The sequence below is a fragment of the Oxyura jamaicensis genome, unplaced genomic scaffold (assembly GCF_011077185.1).
Source record: "Oxyura jamaicensis isolate SHBP4307 breed ruddy duck unplaced genomic scaffold, BPBGC_Ojam_1.0 oxyUn_random_OJ65714, whole genome shotgun sequence".
In the NCBI taxonomy this organism is placed as follows: Eukaryota; Metazoa; Chordata; class Aves; order Anseriformes; family Anatidae; genus Oxyura; species Oxyura jamaicensis.
In genome coordinates, this window is record NW_023307934.1 from 121 (window position 1) to 8,370 (window position 8,250).

At 46.3% G+C, this 8,250-nt stretch overlaps 1 long non-coding RNA gene across 2 annotated transcripts; it reads right to left on the reverse strand.

The window, feature by feature from the left end:
- Positions 1–926: 926 nt before the first annotated feature.
- On the reverse strand, positions 927–7,115 carry LOC118159041. Of its 2 annotated transcripts, XR_004746977.1 has the most exons (3): positions 6,619–7,115; positions 5,804–5,864; positions 927–2,070 (listed from the first exon to the last, which is right to left on the reverse strand). It is a non-coding gene; the product is annotated as an uncharacterized LOC118159041 (long non-coding RNA). The 2 variants fall into 2 exon arrangements; XR_004746978.1 differs by lacking the exon at positions 927–2,070 and having other exon boundaries at positions 4,889–5,864.
- Between the last annotated feature and the right edge of the window lie 1,135 nt (positions 7,116–8,250).

Consider the following 8,250-nt stretch of genomic DNA (forward strand, 5'->3'; position numbering starts at 1 on the left):
CAATAGGAATCAGCACTGACCACTTTCTGCAACGGCCATTGGTCGCTCTATGTAGGAAGAGGTGTCTTGTGCCCCCTTATGTTGTGAACATGGTTGGGGAAAGAGAGGGGAGCACCAAATCACTCCCTTATGGTCTGACAGCCACATGTACACACACCCTTCCAGGGTAGTTGGCATGCGGCTGTTCTTAGACATGCGGGTTGCCACAAGGGTGAAGACAAAAGAGAGTTTTGCTTGGTTTATAAATATAAATCATGCTGCCACTAGGGGCTTGGACCTGATTTGTTGTGTGTCAACATGGGAAGTCACATTCTCCCAGTGTCTCAATATGGTCTACCTCATACTTGAGCCCCAGGCTAAGTCCTACCCCTCATGGAGGGCCTGTGGGGAGTAGAAGGGCCCCAGCCCAGGCCCATACAACCTCATGGGAGGAAAGGGGAAAAGTGGGAGGGGGTGGGCACAGGGGACACCCTCTTCCCTGATGTCATGATCTAAAGGGTTACTTGAGCTGCGAGTGTATAGAAATAGGTCAATACAGAAAATCAATCTCAGAAAATATTGACACCCAGAAACTGGCCCATGAGTGGGACTAAATAAATAACAAAGTCTCACCTTGAAGGTCCGTGTCATGAAGGTTTGTTTGGAATCAGTCAAGTATCCCCAGTGAGGGTTTGATTTCTTTATGAAATCTTGTAGGAAAAAGAAAAGTTTATGCAGCATGGGAAGCTGTTAGACAGAGAAGCTCCATTTTGGACAGAAAATGAGTCATCCTTACATCACAGAGATATAAAAGAGTGTAGGACACCACCTCTTAGAGCAGCCAATAGGTGCTTCTAATTTCTATTTTTCATCTGAGACAACCAACAGATGATGATTACTTTCTCAGAAGATGGCAAATTACTTTCTCAGAAGATGGCAAATTACTTTCTCAGACTTTTTTATTTCCTTTCAGGTAAAATACACAGTAGCAGTTGCCAGTTCCTAACTTCTCAGGATGTCTTCTTTTTTCCAGACAATTTTCACTTTTTCAGATGATAAGCTGTTTTTACAGTTCCTTGGTTTTGCCCTTATTGATGGTATCTTCAGGATGTCTCTAGTTTACAGGTATGCAGCTGCACTACAAAGAGGCCAGCTGTGCTTCTCAAGGATGCTGCTAGTTCACTGACCTGGCAGTTCTCAGGCTGACGTGCATTTTCTTCTGTCAGTATTTTAGCAAACATTTTCTGGCAGTATTTTTCCCATTAGGGATAGGTCACTTTTATGGCTGCTCCAATCACATGAAGAAGCCGGGAGGGTTTTCCTCCCAAGCACAGTAGGAAAGATGGGGCAAGAGCAGCTTCTTGTTGCCATGGGTAATGCTGAGTCCTGCCTGAGCTCAGGGCTGGCCAAACCAAACTGCCTTTGGGCCCCCAGTGCTACCAGACACCAAGCAGAACCTCCCCATCTTCATGTTTATTTTCATTTTCATCTCCATCTCCTCGTTCGTCTTCATCTCATCTATTGCCATCTCTTGGATCTCAGGGGAGTGGGGACAACTTTTATTAATATACAGATCCTCTCATTTTGTATGCACACACCAAAAAAACAAACAAAAACAAACAAACAAAACACACAAACAAACAATGGTTTCTGTTGTTTGAGCATTTCTTAGTTTTACTGTGCTCAAGATTTTATCTGTATTTTTACTTTACAAAAAGCTGACTTTATGCTGGCTGGGTGGTGGGAGGATCATCATTTAATCTTCTGTAGAACAGGGAAGGATACTCAGCTCAGTGATTCGTCATTAGGGTGTTTGCCTGCTCTTTGGCAGCTCTGCAAAGAGGTGGAGGATGAGGCTCTGTGGACCATCAGATAGCTGTGGCAAAAGCTGGGAACAAAGCAGAGCCACAGAGACTCTGGTTCTGATCAAAGCTGGATCAGGACCTCTGCCAGAATACTGACATACTTGTTTGACTATATCCTGGGGTGTGAGCAGGTGATGTTGATGTGCGAGGTGATGTTGATGTGTGAGGTGATGTGAGGTCTCTGTTGATGGCTCCTGCTGCACTTGGGCTCCGCCTGCAGCCACTGCTGAGAAAAGAGGAGGACAAGCCAAAGATCACTAGTGATCACTCAGCTCTGATGGCTCTTTTCCCAGAAAAACAAACAAACAAAAAACCTGAGGAACAATTTTGGTGAGGCAGAGCCAGGCCCGAATGTATGGAGGAATGTACCCTGCTGCACATGGGCTCTGCCTTCAGCCTCAGCTGAAAAGAAGGGTTCGCAGATGAACATTTCTTTGGGAAGAACATATGGACAATTGCCCTGGAGTGACTAAGTCAAGTTATATGCCTGGTAATTCCAATGAACACTGGTGTCTTAATTGCCCTATTAATTACTCTGAATGCAAAAGGAGTCTGTTAGTGGTAATATAAACCTGGGGTGAAGATCTTGATGAATGTCATTGGCATGGAAAACAAAACAAAACAAAACAAAACAACAACAACAAAAAAAAACAGTGGGTGGGAGCTGCTGATGTGTATGAACAATGGAGCTGAGCTTGGATAAGACACCCACTAAACTGAGCATCCCTCCAGTGCACAGGGAGATCATTTTACTCTCATCACCATGTGATCCCTATGCTGTGAAATCCCTCACAGGAAGGAGCGACAGCTGCCCCTTTGACTTCAGGAGAACCAGCCTGACATGGGCTGGATGGGAATCTGTCCCCTCTGCGATGCATTTCTGAGACAATGCTGGCAGGCCTTTATAGACAGGTGTCAGGAGATGGGCCTGTCTCCGGCATTGACTCCCAGGAGGACCTGGCAGTGTCCAGGGGTGGAAATCCCTGACTGACAGGCACTATCCTTCAAGCACATCTGTTGGCCATGGAAGAGTTAACATACCATTAATATGATATGGTTGAATGTTCACAGAAGGCAAAAAGAACTCAACATCCACACCAAGAGGAGCACAGAGGCTTAGAGGAAGAGGCACAGGACTTGGGAGACAGCCTGTAGCAGTGGGAGAAAGGCTAGGGAAGGAGAGGGGTACCCACAGAGTGAAAAGAGAGTTCTCAAAGCTAAAGGTGAAGAAAGGACAAAGGCAGATCAAAGTGGCCATGAAGGAGCTGAGATTGGGTCTGAAGGAAGGGGAGCAGTTTGGTGAACATGGTGTTAATATGTTGTTTGTATTCACAGAAGAAGAGCTTTGCAAAAGTGGCTTCTGGTATGGAAGAGGAGCCCTCGGAGATCGTGAGGCAAAGAAGCAAAACATTCCAGTCAGTGGCTCCTCAAGGTCTATTTGGTCATCTGTTGGCAGGAACCTGACACAGCCTCGAAGGCTTGGCAGGGACAGTGGCAGTCTGCAGGGCCTGCAGCGTTGTTCCTTCAGTCTGCAGGGCTGTTCCTTTAGGTGTCCCTGAGAGACGGAGCCTTCAGGTGTCCCAAGAGGTCTTTGGAGCCAGACACAGTGCAGCAGCCAGGTGCAGGCAGGGCAGGCAAGGAACAGGGGAGGTGGTAAAGGAGATGCAGGCATTGAGGAAAGAGACTTGCAAGCATATGGCTGGGGCACGTGGGTCAGCAAGGCTGGCTGTCGGAGTGAGGACTTTCTCCATTAATGTGAGCACAGAGGGAAGAAAGGAAAGAAGGAAGGAAGGAAAGGAAGAACAGCTCTGCAGTGTTTGGGAGTGCCCTGAAGATGAACTCTGACCCCTGTGTATAATTTCCAGCCTCTGTTGATTTGCAGATTTCTGCAAGGTGGTAACAGGAGAGAAACCAAGACAATAAGGGAGAAAACAAGAAAAGCCAAAGCTCATCTTGAATTGACACTGGTCATTGTGGTGTCAGACAACAAAAAGGCTTTTATAAATATGTCAACAGCAAGGAAGGTCAAAATAAAACATTGAATGGGTACTTGAAGATTGTCACCTTACAAGTAAGGATGAGCAAAAGGTGGAGACATTTAATGCCTTTTCTTTGTTTGCTTCAGTTTTTAATATTAATGGTAGAGCTTGGGCTGCTTAGTCCTCTGAGTTGGAGGATGATGACTGGGGTGCAGTGACTTTCCATTTGTGGTCACTGAAATTGTAAGTTGTATCAGTTCAATGTTCATTATTCAGGGGGCCTGATGGGATTCAACCCAGAGCACTGAGGGAGTTAGCAGTTACTATAGTTGGAACCCTCTCAACAGTTTAGCAAAGGTTTTGAGAATCTGGGGAGGTCCCTTATGACTGGAAGCAAGCCAAAGTTATACCAATCTATGAGAAGTGCAGGATCTCCCCCTGGACATTGAGACATTAACCATAACACTTCTAGTGTGACCATTCAGCCAATTCCTTACCCACCCAGTGGCCCATCTGTCAAATCCATGTCTCCCCAGTTTGGAGACAAGGATATCATGTGGGACAGGGTCAAATGCTTTGCACAAGTCCAGGTATATGATGTCAATTGCTTTTTGCCTATTCACCAATGCTATAAGCCTATCGTAGAAGGCCACCAGATTTGTCAGGCACGATATGCCCTTAGTGAAGCTGTCACCAATCACCTCCTTATTTCCCCTGTGCCTTAGCAGAGTTTCCAGGAGAACCTGCTCAATGATCTTGCTGGGCACAGAGGTGAGGCTGACCAGCCTGTAGTTCCCCAGGTCTTCCTTTTTTTCCCTTTTTAAAAATGGGGAAAATGGGGATTATGTTTCCCCTTTTTCAGCCAGTGGGAACTTCATTGGAAGTCTAGCCCCTAGTCTTCCTTTTATCACAGATGTAGTTACAGAAACCTTTCTTCTTGTCCTTGATGTCCCTGGCCAATTTTAATTCTAAAAGGACTTCAGTTTTCCTAGCCTGGCTGCTCAGACCATTTCTGTGTATTCCTCCCAGGTTACCTGTCCTTGCTTCAACCCTCTGTAGGCCTCCTTTTTTTTCTGTTTGAGCTTGGCCAGGAGCTCTTGCTTCATCCATTCTGGCCTCCTGGCATTTTCGCCTGACATCATCTTTGTTGGGATGCATCGCTCTTGAACTGGGAGGAGGTGATCCTTGAATATTAATTAATTTTCCAGGGCCCCTATTCCTAAGGACTCAATTCTAGGGGCAGTTTTGTTCAATATTTTAGTATGTGATCTGGAGGCAGGAGTGGAATGCATGCTTAGCAAGCTTGTTGATTATACTAACACTGGGACATCCTCTCTGGAGGGAGGCCTTGCAGGGAGATCTACATTAATCTGAGCACTGAGCCATCAGCAACAGCATGAAATTTGACAAGAGCAAATGCTGGGTTCTGCACATGACATGGAGTAATTCCAGACGCAAGTACAGACTGACAGACGAGAGTCTTGAGAGTAGCCCTGCAGAAAGGTGTCTGGGAGTGCTAGTTGAGAGCAGGCTTAATATGAGTCAGCAGTGTGCCCTGGCATCCAAGAAGGTAAACCATTACTTTTTGGGTGCATCAAATACAGCTTAGCCAGCCAGTCAAAAGACGTGACTCTCCCACTATATTTATTATTGGTGTAGTCCCACCTGTAATAGTGTGTGCAGTTCTGGGCACCACAACATAAAAACAATATTAAGATACTTGAAGGTGTCCAGAGGAGAGCAATAAAGCTGATAAATGGGCTGGAAGGCATGTCCAATGGGGAGAGGCTGAGGACACTTGGATAATCAAGTATGGAGGAAAGAAGGCTAAGAGACAACCTCATTGTTCTCGTACAGCTTCCTGGGGAGGGGAAATGGAGAGGAACGTCTCTTCTCCCTGGCAACCAATGAATGTGCAGTAATGGTATAAAGCTGCACCAGGGGATGTTCAAAACAGATTTTAGGAAAAAAATTATTTACCATGAATCTTCAGCAATGCAAGTCCTGACGTTCACTTTTCAGCACATCCAGGGAGATACCACTGTGAAGGAAAGGAGAAGGATTAGCCTAATGTTCAAGCAGTATCTGATGGATGATGGGGAGGAGAAAAAAAAAAAAAAACACAACAACATTTATAGTGTAATTTTGGAATGAGTTAGTATTGCCCTCATCTTCAAGCACATTTATTATCTGGTCTTCCTGTTGTCCTTTTCTCACAAAATGCAGAACCCTCTCTCACATGGGTAATTCTCAAACATGAGAACAGTATCACATACATCTTTCTGCTGACATCCAAACCACAACTTCCTAATCCATCCAACAGTGGGACTGGGGCTAGCCCCATACCTTCCTGTTACCACAGGCAAAGGCTATCTCTTTCAAGTGCCTCCTTCTTGCCTCCCTCCTATTCACTCCATTTTGTGCCTCTTTCCCCCGTTCCCCTTGGCACAAAGATGGAACTTTGTGTGTCTCCTTGGAAGGCCTCACTTCAAACACTTAAACATTTCCTCCCATTATGAGCAAAATCCAGCTAAAGTCACATTTAAGCCACCATGGCTTGTTGTATTTTCTTCCACCAGAACTGCTCTCTGGGGACAGTTCACTGTGCCACCAAACAGACAGCATGAAAGGAGTACTGTGTGCAGATGGTTTGTGTGGGATGTCTTGAGGTTTGGGATGACCAGTGGTTTTGTGATGGGCAGAGAAATCAGCACAGTTGCAGGGACACAGGAACACCTCTAGACATTCACTGGTGATGCTCCAGAGCTGAAGGATGGTATGAAAATGAGTGACACCTCTCTGCGGTGAAAAGAAAGTCTTCCCCAGTCCCCAGCTGTTGGAGGTTTTTCACTTGCTGAGGGTTTAGCTGATGCCCAGATGTAGGGTTGAGAAGGCAGTTTCTCTCCGAAGGCTGTTTTGCCTAGAAGGTAAAACCACAACCACGATCATATCTCCCAAGAAGAGCCCCATTCCCCAACAGTGGTCATCAGTGACCATCGGTGAGAAGCAGGTTAGTAGATGTGTTTTCTTAATACTGACTCCCAGTCCCAGGTAGTTTCATGAGCTCATGTAGCAGCTCTCAATAGCTCTTTTCTGGCCTTATTAATTCATTCCCCATGACCGTGGACATAGACACAACTGTAAAAGATACCACAGCATGTTCTTAATAATACTTGTCCCTGTTACACAGGACAGGTAGGGAGAGAGCCAGCCCCAGGACAAGCCCCAGGTGTCCTTGCTGGGCAGGCTCAGCTCAGAGCTCCGTGCAAACTGTGATGACAGGGAGCTGCACCTCACAGCACCCACACCTTCCTGTATAAAGCTGCATGCTGCAGGCACCAGTGTGGGCTCAGTGCACACAGGTAGACAGCACTGTCCTGGAGCTTGGCATCTTGCACGTGGAGAAGCACCTGGGAGTTGTCCATGGAGAGCACAGAGGAGAACCTCCCAGAATCCTCATGAAACTTGTACGTGCTCACCTGCAGCAAAAACTGAGGGGACTGGTTCAGGTGCTGCTGGTACCAGAGGATGTAGAAAGTAGAGAAGCTGGTGGAGAAATTGCAGTGCAGAGTTGCATTGTGTCCCACCTGGATGGTAGTTTCTTCTGGAAACTGCAGCACGGAGTCCTTCTGTGCATGACCTGCAAAGCCAGAACAGCATTTCAGTACTGCTTCAAGGTCTATCTGTTCTCCCCCCTCTCTCTCCCGTGTCTATCATTTCACCAGCTTGCTCATTGTCTCTACTCTCCATCTCCATTTTCATGGGCTGTAAAATGCTGAGTTAAGTACACATGCACTCTTCTTTCTGCAGATGCTATTCAATTCTCACACCCAAGTCTGTCAGCTTACCTTTTTAGCAGTATCTTACCAGGCTTTGAGTCTATCTGTTCTCACTCTCCCTCAGCTCTATTAAGTTTGTCCCTCTTCCTGCAGCTCAAGAGATGAGCCACTCCTGCCCTACCTCACTTCATCATTTCTTACTGCAATGTTTACTCAGTAACTTCACCTGACGTGATATGTCCTTTTCTCCTCATGCAGCATCTCAGTTCTTGCATGGACTTAGCCTTCTTTCCAAGTCTCCCAAGGATTATGTCTATCCCCATGTATGCTGACAGCATTTTTCCCAGCAAATTTAAGAGGGCACAAGCTCCTATCTACCATTCTGATCTGTTCTCTAGCAGCAACCTCTTTCACCATCCATACCTATGAACAGTGCATGTAAGAATGCTAGGCATCTGCAAAGGAAAGTGCAGATGCTTATTCATCCCTGGACACTTATTGCTGCTGACATCTCCCAGACTGTCTCCCGTACTGGTCTGCAGACCCTACTCTCCCTACAGAAAACACTTGCAGTCCTTCCAGGGAGGCAGGACTCCAATTTCTCCCCTCCGGTAATGATGAGATGCCATCTTGCCCCTAGCTTGCCCT